General features: G+C 41.4%; 1 long non-coding RNA gene across 2 annotated transcripts; it reads left to right on the top strand.

The window, feature by feature from the left end:
• The first annotated feature begins 8559 nt into the window (after positions 1-8559).
• LOC118977412 (uncharacterized) lies at positions 8560-21888 on the top strand. 2 transcript variants are annotated; one of them, XR_005064525.1, is made up of 3 exons: positions 8560-8725; positions 13437-13529; positions 21697-21888. It is a non-coding gene; the product is annotated as an uncharacterized LOC118977412 (long non-coding RNA). The 2 variants fall into 2 exon arrangements; XR_005064524.1 differs by lacking the exon at positions 8560-8725 and adding an exon at positions 12150-13009.
• The last annotated feature ends 780 nt before the right edge of the window (positions 21889-22668 follow it).

Genomic DNA, 22668 nt, shown 5'->3' with positions numbered 1-22668 from the left:
TCAGTGTCTCATTCAACATGTACTGCTAAGATGCAGCACAGACTCTGACACACAGGAGGGCCTCAGCGAATGGATGTGGTACCCAAGTGACTGTTGCTTTCCATTTTAGGAATCACCTATTCTAACATCTCAGGGAAGGGGAATTTTTTTCTCATATCTGCTTCTGATTCAGTCCACATTGAAACCTGCTTCTCTGCCTGACTTCACTGAACAGGCATTTACTGAGACCCACTTTGTGTCTGGCTTTATTCTAGGAACTGGGGATATTAATGGTGTCCAAACAGACAAGGTATTTGCCTTCACAGAGCTTACATTTCTGTAAGCCAGAGGGGAAACACACCTTAAAGGAAATCTTACAAATAAATATAAAATTTTAATTAAGATACATGCTACTATTAAGAGGCTATTAAGAAGAGAAGAGGTTTCTCTGAATAAATGATAATTGAGCTAAGAATGAAAAAGAATGAACGTGACAAAAAGGGAATGGAAGAGCTCCCCAGCCAATGGGAATAGCATCTGCAAAGTCTCTGTAAGGAGCCATAAAGAATAAGAACCTATGTGGCTGAAGCAGAGAGATACAGAGAGTGTGCTGTGATAATGCTGGAAGGAAAAGATGCTCAGAGTGTTCAGGGCCCAGAATTTCCACTCATTCTACCACTGGTCACCACATAGAATTAGAGGGCACCGTTTTTCTTGATAAAGTGCTAGTCTAAGCCAAAGAGAAACAAAGAAAAGGCTTTACTTTATTCTTTCCCTAATTTCCAGTTCACCACTAGCCCAAGACCACTGTGAAGAGTAGAATTTTTTATAGAGAGTCCAGTGGTAAGAAAGAGGGAAATATGGCATCGTTCAGAATAGGGGACAATTGAAAATGAATGACAGACATTACTGGTCTTTAAAGGTTCCAAGATCATCTCTCACTTTGACCTCAGCTGTTCAGGTGCTAAGCCAAGGCCATCTGCTCTAGGTTTCCACCTCTAGTAATGCAATTGCAGTCATCATTCCTGCTGCTGGTCATTTGTTCTCTTTAATCTGCCCAAGGTCAGGTTCCTAAGCATGACTTCCACCACTACAGATGAGGACAGAAAGAATGCTTGTGCAGGACAGCAGGTTCCTTTCTTTGAGTTCATTTCTTCTATCACAATAAATGACCCAGGACCCTTAGGTCAGCCCAAGGAAAACCAGTCAGATAATTGCATACGATCAAATTCCTTTTAATTAAAAAAAATCCTGTGCTACTTAAAAACTTTTCATTCACTTAATAAGCATTTATGTAACACAATGAAAATAAAAATAAATAAAAAGTAAAAATAAAAAAATAAATGTGCCATCCACTGTGCTGATTCCTGACGTACACAGAGATGTGTAAACCATGGTCCTTGGCCTGGAAGTGCTCCCAAGACAAATTTCAGTGAAATATCTTGTGGAAGGTGCTATAACAGAGGTGTAACTGCATTTTGTGGGAGCACAGAAGAGGCTAGCTGTCCTTCAGGAAGGGGGCTGACCTCTCTATGCCCAAGTTTTCCCAACTGTAAATGGGGATACCATATGTCAGCACTTAGAAAAGTGAGCAGCATAACTTTTTGCTGTAGGATTATTGATGCCCAGATTAAAACACGTCAGTAATCCCTTGCTGCCAAGTATTAACCAGTGTAAAATTTCTGAGTGAAGGCAACTAAGAAGAAAAATGTGCCACAAAATGATTACAAGGCTTCCAAAAATAACAGAGAAATGACTTTGAATGGAAGGATGACATTATTCTCAGGCTGTGTGGCTATAGCATTCAAATTCAGCGTGTATAAAAATCACTTGTGACACTCGTTGAAACTTCAGATTCCTGAGCACATTCCTCCCCTCCCTCACCTAAGATGCTGGTTCAGGGGGTCTAAGGTGATTGATTACTGAGTTTTACCGTCATGTCTTACTTAAAGAGTGGGGGAGGTGTTTTTCTGGTTTTGGTTTTTACATCTGTTAATTATGTGAGCCACCAGCTGAAATCCCTACTATTAACCTGAAGCCCATTTGGATTTCTGCAGATCCAAAGGTTAATGTTGTTGCTGGTTCACTTGGCTCCAACTCAATGCCTGGGTTCCCCCCCACCCCATGCAGAATTCTCTTATAAAACTCCAATACTATTCTGCCTTTTTCTAGGAGTAGGGGAGTGAGTGATTCCCCAATTTACAGCCCCTAAGAAATAACTGCAGTGGTTCAGCTGTGGAAAATACGAGTACACTACAGCAACAGGCAGGGATGAAGCACAGTCCTTGCTTTGTCTTTTTCTCATAAACAGGTCAGCACTAAATAGGAGAAATGAAGTAAGAAGCTAAGAACATTATGTGCTTCACCTTTCTCAAAGAAACTTCCTGAGGTAAACCCAGAGGTGAGGAGGACATTCTAATATTTGACACAGATTACAAAGCACGAGAACTCACTCCCAGAGGGCAGTCCAGAGCCCAGAGAAAACTGACCTGGGAATCCTGTTGATGGAGGGTTTCTTCCCAGCTGGGCGCCCGCCAGCCCGGTCCTCTGTGCCTTCCCACGCTGGGTCCCTGCGCACTGCACACTCCCTGCACTCTGTCCCATGCCCACCAGCACCCCAGCCAGGAGGAAGACCAGAATCTGCTCTACCCTGGGTTGTCAATGACAACTGGAAACTCTTGGCCAGGAAGACAACGTCCTGGGCAGCTTGTTTCTGCACTTTCCCAATCTGTTCAACTCAGTTTCCTGCCGGCAGGAGCGTCCATTTAGTGCCAACTTCAACCACTGAGTGCCCCAAGCATGGGCCCGGTCTCTGGAGCTGTGCCCAGTGCGTGGCCCAGTGCTTGGACCTCTGCCCAGGAGTTGTCAGGCGTCTGCACTAGATGTCTGCCCCTTCAACGGTCTGACCTCCAACCTTCTCCTTGGAATAGTGGGATGAGAAACATCCATCCTCGCCATTTTTCTGAGCCTACCCAAAAGTTCTTCATGCCCTTGTTAGGGGAATGGGCCCTGTGTGGTTGCAACCACTGGCTGAATGAGAAGGGAGGGTGCAGGGACTTGTAAAGGCGTTTAAAGATTCCTGCAAAGCCCTCAAGTGATCATAAAACATTTAAAGGGCCTTTGGGTCCTGGGCTGTGGATTCTTCAGGAACCAGAACCTGAATGCAGCCTTAGCTTCCAGGACTCTTCTATAACTTCTCCATCCTTAAGATCCTTTTGCTAAATATAGTCTTTCAGAAATGGGGCCGGGGGGAGGTGAACCTAGCTAATTATAGCCTCAAAGAGCTTGTATGTGAGGCTGAACCTGTCAAACTATAACCCCCCAGATATTATACAGCCATTCAACAGCTGCCTTCTGGGTGCTCTAGATGGGCCCGGGGGGTGAGTGTGGGGGGGTGGGGCAGGCCACAGGAGAATGGCCTAAGGGGAGAGAAAAAGCCAACTATGTGAAAGGGAGAACGCACCACCCACCACCCACTGACCTAAAGAAAACATTGGCAGGACTGGAGTCAGTGCTGGGGTCTCCTGCTGCATTAGAATTCCCACACCGGTTCCTGAGCAAAGGGATTTAGGCCATACTTAAATCTCCAAAGTCGAATGGGCTCAGAAAATTGTAGGAGTGTAAAGATACTATTTACCTACTAGGTGGGTGGCCATCACATATGTTATAGATCTAAAAATTTAAGTCAGAATAGTTTGAACCTTTCCATATCTAATTCTTAATAATACTTCCAAGCTGGGTTAGTATTATCTACTAACAAAACCAAGGCTGCTCCTTCCCCCTAAAAAAAAGAGAGTTAGGTCTTTGATATAAATCTACCTATAAAATTATAATGCTTTGTTTCTAACATCATAAGTAAGAGATCCAGTTTTTTTTTTCTAATTTAGGATTCTTTGTTTGCATATGTAAACAGAACAAGGTGCCCAGCCTGGTTTTTTGGAAAGCAAGTTAAATTTGCAGAATAGACAGTTAGAAAAATCTCATTGATACCTTCACATACAGGAAATTTGGAAAGAAAAGCACTAGTGGACCCAAAACACACCAAACACTAAATGTAATTGCCATAATAACTGACTACAGTCGCAATAACAAAATAGTCTACACTACTCACCCACAGTTCAGTCGGCAGCTTCTCTTTCACGTCTAATCATTGCACAGGGTCTGGCACAAGTAACGCCCCCAACTTATTATGAAATCATCAGCACCTAATTCTGTAACATCACAGTATCACACTCAAGCACACCATATGACACTTGAGGTGAAATGTTTAAATTACAACTATAAATCATTACACCTGTGGTATTACCCTACCAACCACACTCAAGCAGGCCTTACTTCTGCCGGACCCTGTATAATGGATCATGGAGTGAATGGTCATTGAGAGCACTATTTATCAAATTCCCACATTCACAATTAGCTGGAGCTACTTTCCACATTCCACTTTTAAAAAGTCACTAAGAATTCTTTGGGTCACAGGAGTAAAATTAAACATATTGCCATGGATAATGGTAAATGAAATTGTAATCTGTAGTCCTGGGTGTAAAGATTAGCTTTACTCCAAAGCATTTGCAAGTCAAAAAACTTCGAATGATAAACCCTTCTTTAATATTCTTGTGGACAAAGAAATTCCATAACAACTTGGAAAAAAATAACAAACTACGCTTCTGTGAAAGTGTTAAAAATATTTTTTTCTGTAAAACTACAATTATTATCAAGGGTTTACTAATCCATTTAGGATTTTAGAATATTCACTGTCTAATCTTGGCATACTGCATTTTTTGGCTAAACACATAAACTCATAATATCAACACAGAGTTTTTTCACAGCAGCAGCAGCACCCTAAAACATGTACAAACATGTTACAGGTTATAAAACAGCAATAGAGTCCCAGTGCAGTCAAAGTCATCTCAGATTAAAAATGGCATCAAGTTCTAATAAACATATCACCCACCAAACAGCACTAGAGATTGGATTGATTATTAAAATTGAAAAAACAAGTAGGACACCAGACTATAGTATAGTATAGTGTGTCCACGTGCGTATGTGCGTACGTGCGTGCGTGCGTGCACAGAAAATTCCATCCAGTCCTGTGGGAAGCAGGAAAGTCTTTCTCTCTCTCTTCCAGAACTGCTTTTATTTTGACCCAAATTTTCTGGCACACTTGAAGTGATTTTACCTTTCTCATTACAAATTCATTTGATGTAAAACTGTAGAATCTTCAAATTAAGAGCATCAACAATTATTTATCTTAAGGAAATGGATTCTGCCATTACTTAATTTTATATACCATTTCTTTTCTTTTGTCATTCATTTGGCATTAAATTTTACAAATTTAGTCTAATGCCAACCAGTGATCTGCCTGGGAAACTTGCCTTAGCAGGCAGATGTCCCTATCAAAAAATAACCCATCCTTCTAGAAGAAATATGCACAAACATTTACACATCATACAAAATAATGGGCGGGGCCACTTAACTGACATCCATTTGTCACTTTCACTGGAAATTTTCATGGGCAGCTTCCAATGCGCTTAGACAAATTTAGATGAATGGAAGCGCTGACTAATGATGCCATTATCTATATTCCAAATATAAACGAAGGCCTGAAAGTCCTGAGTCATTCATGTGAGCTACTAAAGTGACAGGGAGGGGCACCTAGAAAAATGATAAAATGTCTTGAGATGGCAAATTAATAAAGAGAAATAGCATTTAGATATGTTAAAAGAAAATGTGCTTAGTTTCTGGAAGATCTAATTCTAGTAAAACAAGGTCTAGTCTTATGAATTGTAAAAATTGCATTATATACAATCTTTTTAGCAATAAAATTATTTTAACCATTAGTAACTAGGGTTGTTATTTTAGGAGAATGAAGTCAATACGTCTGTTTTCCTGAAGGCCAGGCAGGGGCAGTACCATGCCATTCATGAACTTCATTAATATTCATTAATTTTTAAAACAGTTCGGTTAGCTTTGGTCATTATCTATACAGATATTTTACCTTTAAATAAAAATAATTTTAAGAGTTTCATTTTTAAAAATGTAATTAGCATGGAATTCAAAACCTATGTTTTCACTAGAGGATCTCATTCATGGGAGGATCTAATATTTTTCAGAAGGGTTTGTTTTCATTGAATTCCTGGGGTAAAATTCTAAAAATCATAGTGACTAAAATAACTTAAATGTAACCAAAAGTAAATTGAAAATACTTTTGTAAAATTTCTGAATTTCCACTTTAAAGAATACCATGGTAGACCCAATTAGCTCTGCAAATGAATTTGGTTGTGTGACATTCTTTAAGATTTCACAGTAGACTGTTTTTACCATCCAGCACCTTAGTTCCCCAAAGATTCCCGTGCACATTTAGTGATATTTACCTTATGAAGTAACTAAATCCAGATGAGCATAGAGCTCACATCACTGTAAAAAGAAATTGTTTCCTCGTGTTTACTGCTCCCATTCAGGACTAGAAACTGAAAACTCTGAAAATTACCCTTGTGCAACCAGGAAATTGTGGAGAGAAATGCAAAGTAGTTTTATAGTTTTATTTGTAAACAAGCCCAGCCATAGAAACCATATAATACCGTGCTCTGCAGAAGTCCTTCAGCCTTTGTACAGCAGGCTTTTTACATGCGGACAGATTAACAACCAGGGCAAATAATTCATGCATGTGGAGTTGGAAATGGAATCCTCCACATGTCCTTCTTGATTCATGTCCACACTGAGGTACAATGGTGAGCACTACTTTGTGGATTGTAAGAAAATAAATAAGTAAAAATTAAAATACTACCCAAAGAAGTCTGAATAATTCTGGGAAATTTTTGAGGTATGGCCAATGGGAAAATTCCCTATAGCAAATAGCTAACCTTTCAAGAAAACACATTTCTGTGCATGTGTTTTAAAAAGACTGCCTGTGTATAACTATATTTGAATCTGTTTTACTTGTGCTTGTCAAAAGTACCTTCCAGTCCCTGAGAAACACTTCAGTTGCATTTTTTTTAATTTTCTTTTTTTTGTGTGTTGTGTTTAAGGTAGGGCTGGCCCTTGGGGACTAGCACATTTTTCCGTTTGGGGCACTTTGAAAATTAGGGGGAAGCAACTTGCTTCTTGTTATCAAATTTATATGACTGTAGACACAATTTTTCTAAGAACATGGTTACTAACAGCTAACCATTAAGGAGTAAATCCAGGGCCTGGCGCCCTAAGTGAAATAAACTGCCTCCCCACCCCCTCAGCTATAGTGGGGTAATGGACAGCATGCCCCTCAAAGATACTTCGTCCCTCTAACTACTGTTGAAGAGTACACAAGAATTTTGCTGTACCCACAGTGGACAGACTTCCAACTCAAGGGAGCAGGCTTCGGTTGCCCTCTTTAGGGGTACTGAACCCTGAGCCATCCATGTCTGACTTAACAGTACATGGGGGTTACAGCAGCAGTCTCTGACGTCCTGGGTCTGACTGCAGTATGTGGCCTTCCAAAGGAGACCCCAAGTTAACGTCAGTGTTCAGCTCCTCCATGAAAACCTGTGGCCCCCAAGTGGCACTATTTCATGAATGCCTACAAGTCACAACTCTGCAAGTCAGGCAGGCCTTGTCCTCTCCAGCAGTATGAGCAGACAGAATGTGTCCGGATAAAAGTAGGGAATAGAAAGTGTTAATCAGAGTCCCCCAACACTCGGAGCGGGGGCGGGGTGCCTGGAGCATCTCAGCGGGGAACAACTGGAAACCACAAACACCCAAACTGAGCAGCGGGAGACTTGAACTAAACCTGTAAACCTGCCTTAACATTGAGTCGGTTAAGTTTAGACCCAATGGTGTAATCAAGGGATCATAACAGACTTATTAAAGACAGAAAAGGTGATACATCCCTGCTTTCAAATCGCAAGGACTTCTTTTAGGCTGCAGTTGAAGCCTCAAAATACATTTTATGACTCTTTTGCCCTTTATTCCAAAAGATCCCTTAAGTGTCTTCAGAAATGTCCTACAGTGGTGTAGAACGCCACCCCCACCCCACGCAGCCCCCTCTGGCTTTGCCTAGCCATGGCTTCCAGGTAACCTTTATTGCAGGGTCGGGGGACGCAAAGCGACAACCTTCGACCCAGTCTGTGTGCATCCTCCCACCGTCCGAAGCTAACAGGCTCCCCAGCCTTAATTAGCCCCCTCCCTCGCTACCCTGCGCCCAGCCCCAACCACCCGCGTGCCCCTCCTCAGCCCTTCCTGCACTCGCTACCCCGGGGGTGGGGGGGCTGTCCCTTGTCTCCCCCCAGAAACCCACAGGCACTCTAGGCGTCCACAAGAAATTCTTAACAGCCCCAGCCTTCAAGGAAAGCGGGGAAAAAAGACCATGACATCACGGCAGGTTTATTTGGGTTTGTTTGTTTGCTTGTTGGCGCGATTAAATACTCGTGGAAGGTGAACGTACCCCACACAGGAGAAGTTTGATGTTGACAAACTTCTGGTGGCAGCGAGACTGTGTCAGCACAACTTCCGGGATAATGAGAGCTGCTTTGCAGGGAGCGCGGCAGCGGCGGCGGGAGGCGGCCGCAGGACGGAACAGCAAATGCTATTCAGCCCGAGCAGTTTCAAGCCGCCCGAGCTGGGGAATTACTGTAGTCGAGCTACGGCTCTTACCACCGGCGCTAGATCTGGGCGCACGTTAGGGGGGGAAGCTGCAGGCACAGGGCGCCGAGAGGAGAGCTTTCAAGTTACTTTGCTCCATCTCTGCACTCGGCTGAGGCTTGCAGGCTGCATGGTAACTGCAAACATCTTGTTCCCTGTTTCTTTGGGTGGCTGCCCTGGAACCAACCAACTTTTCTCTCCCCCCCAAACTCCCTCTTTGTTTCAAATAGGACTCTCCAAAATTTATTCTTGGGAAGACTGACAGCCGGGGTCAAGAAACAGCTGTTGAAGTTAATGTTTCTTCCTCCCACTTCGTCTGATAGTTGTGCCCTGCCAAGACAAAGTGAGAGGCACTGCCTGGTGGCTTCTTTAAACGGGCATGCATTTAGCCAAAAAAAAAGGGGGGGGGGTGCATTTTCCAGTTTATCATACAATCTGATCAGAAATGCAACAGCATGTGCCTTTCAACTTGTGCTGATTACTTGCTGAAAAGATGCTGCAGCTTTTAGTTTTCAACACTTTGAGCTTTGGGGGAGGGGATAGTGGGAGACAGTGGTTGACACTTTCCACCGTTTGGTAAAGGGACAATTTTAAATCTTCCTCCTTCTGACCCACTTCTCACCCTCTAAGGATGGTGGAATGGCTCAAGGGAGGGAGAAAAGAGTTGCATTCCTTTGCAAGGGTTAATTCACATTTCAAAATTCAAATCATTGTGTAGAACAGGGGTTTGCCTAGAGCTAGGTAAATTGTTTTGGTTTTTTTTTTCATTTGGAGACTTAGGCCCAACCTGGAAGGTGCTGCTGCAAGCTCTTGTTGGCTCTTGGTGGCTTTCCCCAGATTCGGCTTGCCTCCTCTTCCCCAAACCAGCTCCCTCTGGTTTGCCCAGAGGACCTACTCCGGGAAAAGCTACCCTGTTCATCCTACTGCATTCTCCAGTGTGAAGGCTGGTGTGAGCATAGCCCTTCCTCACTTCTGCTTTTAGAGTTCCCTGTGGACTGCGGATGGGCCCCTTGGTTTTGCCCTCTCAGTCTCTATCCCCTGACTGAGACCTCCCCAGGTGTCCATCCTCTGTAGTGGGAGTGGGCAGGTGGACACACTATTCCTTCCATATCAGAGAGCTTAACCACTCTTCCAAGGAACCCATTTTTTGGGGGGAGTGGTCCACTCACTTGGCCTCTCTCATACACAATCATATAAAGATATAAAAGGTCCTTCGTCCACACCGCCAGGTTATCTTGTCACCACATTGCAATGCAGTGCCATCACAAAGTGATATTGCATCAGGCCCAAGGATATTTTAGGAAGCTCTCAAACTGGGTCCAACAAGCCTTCCGTGCAAGCATCAGGCCCACACTGCCAAAATCAGGGCTGCAGAGCTGCCAGACAGGTGGCAGCGGTGCCCTCTTGCTCCCCCCATCTCCCAAACCAGTAGCTACCCATGCCTCTCTTTGCCTTGCTCTCAGATACCACCACCTTTGTTTTTCCTCCTGTTTCTGCAACGTGTTTTGGCCTATCTTTTGATGTATTTCCTGTTTTTCTGCCTATCCTGGTCACTAGCTGAAGCCTTAATTAGTATTTGTTCTTATTAACCATAAATCAACTGACTTACGCTTGGAATTGCAGTGGCTGGTGCACATACAGCCTCCAACTTGGGTGTCTACAGGCCTCCTTGACTTCTTTGACTTGGGTGAACTTCTCTCATTCTTCATACTTTAGATCTCCTAGCATGTTGACACTAGGGCAGTGGCCAAGAACATGCACCACCCTCACTCAGCATATGGCCCCGTCTCTGAGTTCTGCTAATGCAATCTAGCAGCAAATTGACTGAAATTCCTTCTCCTTTATTGTTCTCAGTCCTTAGAGAGGCCAATGCTCAGCACCTAGCAGAGCTGTGGGGCAGACCTCCACTGATTCTGGAGTTGTAATTCCCCACTGCTGGCTCCTGCAGTTTTATTATGGCCTCTTTTTCCCCTAAGATTGACAGACATAAACCTCCAGTGTGAAGGCCTGCAACTGCACCCTTAAAGGCTTCTTTGTGTGGAAACGTAACCTTAGGGCAAAGTCGGCCCAGCTCCAGGAAAGGCACATTATCCTGCTACAGGGAAGTACTGTGCTGGGACAAACCTCAGGGTTTCTCCTTCTGGCCGGCTACCGGGGATCCTCTCAGCGACAGTGCTTTCTTCCTCTGTTTTTTTACTGAGAGACTTGGAGGGGGCACTGGTAATGCTGTAAGAGGAGACCTATAGTGGCTGTCCAGGGAACTCTCCATGCAATCAGAGAGATCAGATGTCTTCCCTTCTGTGAGCAGGTCTGTAAATGCAACCGCAGATGAAGGCGTCCCCTGGCGGGGTAGAAGTCAGCACCATTTGTTCCTCTTAGACCTGATGCCACCATGCCACCCAGAACGCCTTTGGACCACTTAGGATCTGATCTGTTTCTGCAGGTGTTGGGTTAGACAAACTACTCCAAAAGGCAAGGGTGAAAAGGTATGGAGTCCTAATTTATCATGCAGGATTAAAGTGGGATTTAAATCTGGGAGAATTATTCAAAGATTTAGAGCCAGTGTCTTTTTCTGAAGAGAAGAAGGGCTAAAGAATCCTCTTTGTTTAACTATAGTGAGGTCAGAAATGTAGCATCTTATGTTTGGATTTTTTTCTCTACCTTTTAAATGTTCACTTATATTTTCAGTCAGTCAAATAGAGTAGTAGTAGGAAATTCAATGATCAGATATATATGATTAGACATTAACTGTTTCATATAGACAAATGTAAACAACAAGAGATGAAGGTATGTGCCTGTCATTACAGAGGGCTCCCAATAGGAACAGGGACTTGGCCTGAATTAAGGGACAGATGAGATGCAGCTAGTTAGGGAAGATGAAATTGGAATCAGGGAGAAGTAAGAAAGACATGAACAGTTCATATGGAATCCAATGGAGATGGAGTCATTAGTCCTATAGCCCCAGGAGCTGGAGTTATTAGTATAGCGAGGTCAACACAATGTTTTTACTCCATGTTTTTGGAAAATGTATTCTCTCAGAGTCAAGAACATGGACAGTGAAGGCAATGGGAACAAGGAGATGTTTTTAGATTGAATTTGAAATTATAGAATATGAACAGAAATTTTAAAAAATACACATGCAATTATTTCCCCCTTCTTTCCTCCCCTAAAGCTAAGGTCAAGGGAATTTAATTTAGGATTAAGAGGCTCCCCATTGTTTCTCCTCTAGCTTTTCCTCCAGTTATCCCATCCACACTCCAGTTCTGGTTTTGAGCAGAACTGCAATTATCCTTTGTAGGGAATTGCAGGAACTCCTGTGCTGGTTTTCTAGTGTGGGAAAATGTCCAGGGGAGGCTAAGACCACCAAACTAGTTTCATTGTGACCCAAGGTGCACTTAAACTCAGCCATTCAGGGGTAGGCGACTGGCCCAGAACACTCTTCCTCTACAGTGCTCATTAAAATGTTATTTACATTTTACAGTATGATCCCAAGCTGTAAATTGGGATTTTATCTTGGCAAATAGAAAAAAAAAAAGTACTCTTGTGATATCTAGGCCTGCAAAGTTTTAACTTCTGCTATGAACCTGCTGGTGATTTGCAAAATAAGGTCATAGCATTGGAGAAAGATCTTCCCATTTCAGTTCAGAGAAGTTGGCAGGGAAGGGAAGAACAAATGAAAAACCCATGGTCACATAATTAAATGTATTAGTCAAGTAGATTTTAACATTTATTTTTCTCTTAAAAGTGAGTTTTATGTTTGCCAAAAGTACAAAATCAACAGCTCTGAGAAAAGCACATTTTATGCTTTGGTCCAGAATCCATGGCAGAGGTGGGAAGTCTTCATCACTGCCCTCCCTCTCCTCACCTTGGAACTCTCAGCGATGTGACCAGAATTATTCCAGACCAAAAAGAGTATCATCAATCTCCATCACTTTTAGGTGAAATTGTCTGGATTCTTACCTCAACAGGCCAAATTAAATTAACATTTTAATGATGTGTTTCTGGCATTGTTCATGCTTCATAAAGAGTAACTCACTTTATGTGACTCAAGGCAACAAGGCTAAACAAGTGATTCAAAAAATGGATCTTTTCCAGACCTGGAAATTAAGTTTTCTTGCATTCTTCTGAGGCAGCTAAGATTCTTCGGGATCTACAAGTCCAGCTTTATGATGCTACCACCTTTCCAAGACAACCATTAAAAATTACAGCTAGAACCACTTAGGAAAATAATTTTTTTGCAACATGCTCATGAAGGCCAAATGAAAATTAGAGGACATCTCTCAAATGGCAATAGGCCAAACATCTAAGATCTCTAGAAATGCTTGACATCTTGCCATGTTGTCATCACCTTCAAATCCTGGAGAAGGTATTCTCGTCTGAGTTTCACTGACTACCAGTAAGGGGCATGTGCAGAATGGTAAGTGATTCAACTTGTAGGGCCCCAGTGAGAGAACCTGACGTGCCTAATCCCATTTCCAGGAAGTGGCTAAGGGGGATGCGAGTCAAAGAGGGAAGCAGCCCCGCACCTTTCTACGGTCTGATGATCTCAGGCCAGGGAACCGCCTTCATTCCGTGGTTGGAAAAATTCTGGGATTATTGTGATTACTATATGGAACATTCAACTGAAAAAAAATTAGACCATTCTCAGCTGCAGAATGGCGAGCAACAAAGTCAACTACACAAGATTTTTTTTTAAAGCAAAATTTAAAGAAAGGCAACCACTTCACTGACCCAAGAGAGATTTGTTGCCAAATAGCAACCTCAGACCCCAGCAGTTAGGGACAAGGTGCATGTCCCCTAAAATATCATAGTAGTAAATATTTTCTTTTCTTTCTAACCAACAGGTGAAACCAGAGGGTATCTTTTCATCTCTGTTCAAAGAAGGCACATGCCAGCCTGCAGAGGAATGCCCACATGCACAGAAAATGTTCAGATTTGTATGTATATCAAGAGACCTTCAGCAGTCATGCATCTAATTATAATCTAAATATAAATATAATCATGCAATTGTCCAAATATAATCATGCAAATTAATAAATGCCATTACTTTCCAGCACTATAGTAGCAGTTGCCTTTTTTTTCAGGGCCATTTTTCATAAAGAAACAAAGTTATTGTCTCTTTGCAGGATTTATTGCAGATGTGACAATTAGAGAAAACCATAAAATCTTGCTTAAGATGTGAACACCGGGTAGATGACTGGGACCACTCACTAATCAAGTGATTTGTTCTCAGGCAATAATGTTTGGGATTCTGATGCTTGCCTCAGCAACACTGCCAATTATTATTTTGCATCGACCTTTGAGGTTGTCCCTAAGTCACTGCCATGTTCAACGCCAAGTCTTCACACTCTCACAGATAAAGAGAACAAAAAGGAAAGAATTTGTAGTTTGTTATCCACAAGTTATTTTCCTATAGTTTGAGATGTTGAGAATATTTTTTAGAAATTTTTCAAGCCAGTGACTCCCGGACATCCTTCATAAAAAAGGACTAGTTTTGCATTTCATGTACTATCTCAAGAGTGCATGTAAGAAGCAGTTTGTTTTCACTCTGAAGCAAGGGAAGCGACCTAAATAACTTGTCTTGTATTTCATAATGACTCCGTTTAGTTCTTCTATGATACTATTTTGCAAGCTAACATATAAACTTTACCTAAAAGATCAAATGATTTTTTTCTTTTAAAAAATGTGCACTTTTTCAATTTTTTAACTCTTTATGAATGGGCCATAAATCCAAGCTAAACTCTAATGGTAGTTAAATGGTACTTCCCTTGTAGTTCAGAGTTCTAAAGAACAAGTTGGTACAATTAAGTGGTAAATATTATGGCATAGTACATTATCACTGTAGGTTATGCTGTAATAGCAAATATAAAGCACTTTTATCCTGGATATTGAATATGCCATACTAAGAGAATCCATAACTGAAGTATCTCAATAGTAACTTTTAAGAAAATGATTTTTGTTGCAGCTGACTTCAGAACTCAAAGCGCCTCCAACTATCCACAGTTTAGGCAGAATACAGGCAGAAGGGAAAGTGTTACTCTGCTAATGTGCCTCAACTATGCCCTAAAGGGATTATTTCCAGAAGTGGAAAGGAAGACCAAGTCTACAGAAATCTTGGCAACCTCTTATCCAGGAAGACTATAGAGATTTCACGGATATATGTCATTGGCCAGGAGGTATTACCTTTCTCCAAATTCCATCCACATAACCAGTTTCCTCTTTCCTTCTGGCATAAACTGCACAGTAAATATATACACAGATGAGCAGCACGTCAAACATCTCTCCCTCCCGCATGAACCAGGGCCCGAGGAACCTGTAGCCTGCGGTGAGGAAGGAGTGGGCCATAAAAGTTAAGAGTGCAGGCTCTAGAATCGCAAGTGCTGGGTTTAAATCCTGGTTCTGTCCTTAGCAGCAGTATAATCTTGAGCCAGTCTCAAGGGCCTCATTGATAAAATGCGGCAGAAGATTAAAAAAAATACATACACACAGCTCACTCTCTCACTTCATTAATATGCCCATTAAAATTACCCTGAAGCTCTTATCACATCTGGGTGAAGTTCTAACCAGCCTTTGGACTAATCCGTGAATTTCCTTTCCAATACAGGGTCATGGGTTGCATTTTTCTCTGAAGGTTATTATCTTATGCTCCATGTTGACTCTCATCTAATGCTCGACCCAAAAAATCCTAAGCGGGGGCACAGACTCTGACAAATGTGTTCTCTGCCCTCACACAGTTGTAGCATCTTTCTCAGCGCTGGGTCACCGATGACCAGGTGTAGCCCAGCCTCAGTCACTGAGGAGCTTCTTACCTTAGAAACAGGCCTGTTAGCTTTTGGAGGAAGGGCCCCATGTTCCTCTGAGTGCTAAGTGCAACACAGGACCTTGAGAAATAACAGATGCTTGGCAAGTGTTTCTGGCTTGATTATTCTGAGAAAGAGTTCTGGGGTGTTTACAACAGAAGAGATTTATATTGAAGAATCCTATGATGCCCCTTCAGAATGGACCTATAAAACTCTCTAGGAGTACCCTGTTTGGACAGTAACGTAGTGGAACAGCTGTTTTCTTGTTTTTATTCTTTTTACTTCTTGTCCCATACTAGTTAAAATATTTTTAATTGACTTTTATCATGTTTGAAAGGGTAATAAATACTCATTAAAAATAAGGCTACCACCCTGGCTGGTGTGGCTCAGCGGATCGAGTGCTGAAGTGCAAACTGAAATGTCCCCAGTTCAGCCCCCAGGCAGGACACATGCCTGGGTGGCGGGCCAGGTCCCCAGCTGTGGGTGTGTGAGGGGCAACTGTTTCTCTCTCACACACCAATGTTTCTCTTCCTCTCTATCTCCTTCCCTTCCCCTCTCTCTAAAAGTAAATAAATAAAGTCTTAAAAAAAAATAAGGCTACCAAGATGGGATTGCTCCATTCCCCACACACCTATTAGAAATGACTGCTAATAGTCTGGAGTAAACTATTCCAGGTTGTTGTATTTATTTATACTTTTTATGCATACATATACTAATATGTATTATTCTTTCATAGAAAGATGATTATACTATTCATAGTTTTTTGGAACTGGCTTTTTTCATTTAACAATGAATTGTAAACATTTTTTCCATGTCAACACATACCTCATTTCTTTTTAATGCTGAAAAGCACAGAAGTTTCTTATTATCCAATTATTCATTATCATTATCCGAATGCCAGTAGTTGTTAAGTTGTGTAGGGAAGCATAAATTGGTCATACAGGAAAATGTGCCCTAATGAACTGGCCACTTACTAAATGAGTCCCCACTCAGCCCTCTTGACTTAATATCAGCAACTATCCCCGCTCAGCCAGTCAGTGTTGCTATTGTAGACGTTATAAACCTCCAGCAGCACAAGGTAAATAAAATGCATTTCAGTTGCCACGTAAAACTGCTAATCTTGCAAAAGAGGCAGGATTTTATGAAGTCATTGAAAGTGATTTTGGAAGACTGTTCCGTAAGCAAATGCGTATCTGGCAGTGTTAGCCCAGTTAACAATTAAAGATGAGAAAAACAACAAGGATGATAAGAGGATAAATTCTTCGAAAGGAATATTATTTGAATATCAAAGGATTAAGAGAGGCTCTCAGGAAAATTGATGAAACCCTCACATCTTTTTTTCAAAATGACCTTTGTATGATTCGACTATAAAAGTCAGTGTGAAATGAAAGGTGTCAAAATTTGCCATCAAATAATTTTGTTAGAAAAATTATCCCCCTCACCAAACCAACACTTGATTCATCCTTTGTTTATTCTAAAAATTAGAGCATTGTTGCAATTAGAGTTGCTATATGTATATCTTCAAAGATAAATTATGCTTAAAGATAAGATAATCCTTACTTTTATTTTTTCAAAACAAAGTCTCAATCAATCCTTTTTTATTCTTTATTTTACAATGCCAGACTCTATTACTTCTGCAGCTTTCAACAGATATTATGGCAAACAGAAACAACAGATGCTGAAAATAAGGTTCCTAAATAGACTAATCAGATTCCCTACTTCTCTCTCCGTGAGGCATTTAGAAACAGGACTGGCCACTTTGCAAGAAGTAAAGCCCCAGGTGTTTGGATCATTCAGGGGAGGGAAGAGACCTTAAGAAACGACAAGGGCAGTGGACTTCCTCTGACACTAATCCGGACCATAGATGTTGGGGCCTAATGTAATTTGAAAAAATAAAAAAGATGTAACCTTATTTGTGTCCAAGCTGGTAAAGCAAGTTATACCAGTTAAATGTGGGCATATCAGGATTTATTTTTAGTGGTTACCTACTAAGAGTTGGGTTGTTTCCAATTTTTTTACTATTACAAACCATGCGGCAATGAACAACTGTGTACGAATACATCTTGGTGCACTTCTACAAGCATCTCTGTAAGAAAAATTCCTAGAAGTGAAATTCCTGGGGTTAAAAAGGGTATATTAAAATTGTTAATAGGGGACTTCCAGTCAAGATGGCAGCATAGGTAAACATGGCTCTCCTCCTCGCACAACCACAACTAAATTATAGAACAAGTATCACTCAGAACTGTCAGAAATCAAGTTGAATAGAAGTCTGATGACTATGGAATTAAATAAACCACATCCATCCAGACTGGCAGGAGGGGCAGAAATGTGCAACATACTAATCCCACACGTACATGTGGTAGATAAAAATTCAGGAGGAATACCTCAGGAGCAAGGAGTTCCAGCCCCACACCAGGCCCCCAGCCCAGGTTTCCAGTGCCAGGAAGATGAGTCTCCACAATTTCTGGCTGCAAAAACTAGCGAGGATTGAGTTGGTGGAAGAAATTTCTGGAGTCCCAAGTAGTTCCTTGTAAAGAACCCACAATGGACTTACTTAGCCTACTCCCTCTGAGCTCTAGCACCGGAGTAGCAGCTTCAGAGGCACCAGTGGTATACAGAAAAGACCTGAAGTGTCTAGTTCCAAGGTGAGAGCTGAAGGACAGCTTTGTCCCAGACACAAGGTGAGCAGAGGCCATTGTCTCTTTTCTGAACCCTCCTTCCACAGAGCCACAGAGCCAGCGGACAGTTACCATATGTGAGACTCTATCACCCTGGCTAACACTGTTTGCATTGCCTTGGAGATCCCCTGAGGCTTCATTTCACCCAACTTACAGCTGTTAACAGTGACTTTTCTGTATGAATGGCTGGTCTTGGCTCATGTTTTACAACTCCCTAAATCCTTTCAAACAAGCAACAGCTTCAGTGAGCCTCTAGCCCCTGTGCTTTCTGCTAAGTGGTCCCAGGCACAACACTGGCAGCAGCCAGCCTAGATTCACAGCTTGTCTTCTTCCAGAAATCCCCAAGTCCAGCAAAAGTAGCAGCCACCTCAGATTGCTTTATAGCCTAGGGAGGGTGGCCCCAGGCAAAACACAGATAGGGGCTGACCTTGGCCTATACCACCTGGGAAACCCCAGGGCATCGAACCCAGAAGACAGCTACAGACCACATCAGAGCATCACCATCTTGCCCCTGCACAACTGATCTTCCACAGAAGTTAGATGTTGGTGGTAGGTGGTCACAGCCAATCATTGCAGCTAACTAATCCTGGGTAAATATTTCCCAATGAACTGCCAATAGCAAACAAGGCTCAAATACAAGAAGGGAGTATACACAGCCCACACAAAGAGCACACCTTGAGTACCCAGTTTGGGTGATAGGGGAGGCTGTGCCACTGGACCCTACAGGACACCTACTACAATAGACCCTGCTACCAAGACAAGGTGTCATAGCAGCTCTGCCTAATACATAGAAACTAACAAGATAGAAACTAACAGGGAGGCTGCCAAGATAAGGAGACAAAGAAGCATGGCCCAAATGAAACAATAGATCAAAACTCCAGAAAAAGAACTAAACAAAATGAAGATTAGCAATGTATCGGATGCAGAGTTCAAAACATTGATTATAAGGATGCTCAAGGAACTTGATGAGGACCTCAAGAGCATAAAACAGATCCAGTCAGAAATGAAGGATACATTACTGAAATAAAGAAAAATTTACAGGGAAATAACAGTAGGGTGGATGAAGCCAAGAACCAAATCAATGATTTGGAACATAAGGGAGCAAAAAACAACCAATCAGAAAAACAAGGAGAAAAAAAATCCAAAAAAATGAGGATAGTGTAAGGAGCAACTGCTACAATTTCAGGAGGTCCAACATTTACTTCACAGAGATGCCAGCAGGAGAAGAGAAAGAGCAAAAAATTGGAAATCTATTTGAAAAAATAATGAAACCCAAGTTCTCTAATTTCATGAAGAAAGTAGACGTGCAAGGCCAGGAAGCACAGAGAATCCCAAACAAGATGGATACAAAGAGGACCACCCTAAGACACAGCATAAGTAAAATGCCAAAGTTTAAAGACAAAGAGAGAATTTTAAAAGCTGCAAGAGAAAACCGGTTAGTTACCTACAGGGAAATTCCCATAAGATTGTCAGAAACTTTGCAGGCTAGAAGGGAGTGGCAAGAAATATTCCAAATCATGAAAAGCAGGGACCTACAGCCAAGACTGCTCTACCCAGCACAGCTATTATGTAGAATTAAAGGGCAGTTAAGAGCTTCAAGACAAGAGCCAGACAAGAAAAAAACTAGAGGATTTCACCATCATCAATCTATTATTATATGAAATGTTAAAGAAAAAGATCAAAACTATGAACAGTAAAATGGCAATAAATACATATCTATCAACTATTGAATCTAAAAACAAACTAAGAAAACAAGAAGAACAGAGGCAGACTCATGGATATGGGGAGTTTATTGGTGATTGCCAGATGGGAAAGGAGTATAGGAAAATGGGTGAAGAGGTGAGGGGATTAAGAAGTACAAATAGGTAGTTACACATGGGGATGTAAAGTACAGTATAGGAAATGGAGTAGCCAGAGAACCTATGCATTATCCATGGACATGAAGACTGGAGTGGGGATTGCCTGAGGGATTGAGGGGTGCTGGGTGGAGGGAGGTATGAAGAACAAATTGGGACAACTGTAACAGCATAATCAATAAAATATAACTTAAAAACATGATAAAAATGTTAATAAGCATTAGAAAACCATTTCATACCACCTACAGTGTCTGAGAATGTGTTTCTCCACACCCTTCACAAATGAGACTATTATAACTTTTTGTGAAACCAATTGCAAAAATTTTTATATATATTGTTGTTTTCACTTTTAATAATATAAATCCTTGATCTGCAAGAAACTTTGCTCACTGTTTTCTAGATACTTTCAGAAGAGCTTTATTATAGACTATGGAAGATTTGCATGATAGGTATAGGGAGAGATCTCATCCCTGGTAATGGGCAGGAGCCCAAATATTGTGCACAACATGAATTTTTGGTTCAAAAATTCCTCTTCAAAACTATTGTAGTAATTGCTTACACAAGAAAAAGTGTTTATTGTCAGTAGTAAAAAATGGACATAATTATTTTTGCAAATTTCTGATTTCAGGACTATGAGATTCTTTCCATCACAATTTTGGTCGCAAAAAGTGTTAGCATTCTAACTGAAACATTTCTACATATATTAAGGACCTAAAAAAGAAACAAAAAATATTCACTATAGTATGCATTTGTCACAACCCATCAAATGGTATATTAAGATGTGTGCATTTCACTGTTTAAATTTTGCATAAAATAAAAACCAGAGGGTGCTCAAGAAATTAAACATAGAACTACCATATGATCCAGCAATTCCACTTCTGGGAATATACCCAAAAGAAGTAAAAACTGAGACTTAAACAGATATTCATACACCCAATGTTCATAGCAGCATTATTTTCAATAGGCAAAAGGTGGAAGCAACCCAAGTGTCCACCAATGGATGAACAGGTAAACAAAATATGCTGTGTACATACAATGGAATATTATTCAGCCTGTAAAAAGAAGGAAATTCTGACACATGCGACAGCATGGATGAACCTTGAGGACATTATGCTAAGCGAAATAAGCCAGTCACAAACAGACAAATATTGTATGATTTACCCCAGGTAGTCAAACTCATAGAAAGAGAGAGTAGAAGAGTGATTGGTGGGCCCTGGAGAAAGGAGAGGTTGAGGATTTAGTGTCTAATCAGAACAGAGTTCCAGGTGGGAAATGAACAGGCCTGGAGATGGATGGTGGTGATGGTTGCACAGCAATGTGAATGTACTTACTGCCACAGAACTCTATACTTACAAATGGTTCCAATAGTAGATTTTATGTTATACATATTTTGCCACACTAAACAAAAACTGTAAAAACACATAAACAAATACTGAACTCTAATGACTTGCAGGCTGAAATGTTTGGGGGTGAAATGAACTGAGGCCTGCAACTTCTTTTGAAATATAACAAAAATGAAGATGAATTGACATATTGATAGAGGAATGCATGGATACATGATAAAGTAAATATAGCAAATGCAAATTGCAGATGGTAAATGTATGGGTGTTCACTGTGCCATTCTTCCAACTTTTGTGTATATTTGAAAGTTTTCTCGGTAAGACGTTGGGTGAAATGACCTAGGTTAAACAATAACTAGCAATTGAAAGACTCTCTTACCACAAATTTATATTTTGCTTTTACTAATTATGGGGAATCTCTTTATCATAGGGAGATCTTCAAGCAGAAAATAGGACTGAGTTGTTGTCTTTTTAACAACGATCAGACAGGAACGTTTACTAGACAAGCACTGGGCACATACGGGCTCACAAGTGGCTCCATGGTATTAAAAATGAACACAGTATGACCAAAGTTGGTAAGTATCACACTCTACATATCAGAAGCAAGGGTCATAGTTCAGCTTTTGCTTCCATCTGTCGTATTTGAGCTCGTGCAGAAGGAAAGAATCCCAGCCTGCTTAGTCAAATGGAAAAGATGACACAGTGGATCTGCTGGGATGGCATGCAACTGCAGAGCATTGCAGGGGCTGGAGGTCCTCCTGATAAATATTAGCTCATTGCAGAAGTGTGCAGTAGGTTATAAATAGCAGCTCTTCGTTTCCGGATAGAGACATGGTAGAGAGCTCCACATTTCTCTTCTTCAGTTTGTTAAAAAGTAAACCGAGAGAGGGCCCCCATTTCTAGGATCACTACATTGCAGGCATGCTTAGGCAGTTTTTATAATTTTAGAAACATGTGATCATCCTATCCCAATAACGCTCTTATAGCATTGGAGCAAACACCCAAAGTTTCAGAAGTGCAAACTCACTGTTTACTGGGGCAAGTAAGTATCCTTATGAGTAACCCAGGCCAGTCCAGCTCGAACTACGGCCTCTCAGAGACCCTCATCTGTGATGACCAAAGGAGGAATCCATGACTTAGACAGCTGGCCCAAAATAGCCAGATATGTTTGTTTTTTAGATGCAGGATAAAAATGGTATTTTCCAAGTTTAGGTGTGGTCAGCAAATTCAAATGTTTTTCGAAAACACCGTATTGGTTAAACAGAACACCTTTGCTGACATTTTGGGGTCTGTAGGCTCCTGGTGTGTGCCCTTTGATATGAATACAGGATGGGATTGTCCTGCTCTCTTCGGTGCTAATGTCCAGTAGAATTCAGACTAGCATTGTTTCAACTCTTTGGGG

The sequence above is a fragment of the Sturnira hondurensis genome, unplaced genomic scaffold (genome assembly GCF_014824575.4).
Source record: "Sturnira hondurensis isolate 20B ecotype Veracruz unplaced genomic scaffold, ASM1482457v3 Scaffold0021354, whole genome shotgun sequence".
NCBI classification, from domain to species: Eukaryota; Metazoa; Chordata; class Mammalia; order Chiroptera; family Phyllostomidae; genus Sturnira; species Sturnira hondurensis.
Note: the sequence above shows the minus strand (reverse complement) of the source record. Positions and strands in the feature narration are given on the sequence as shown.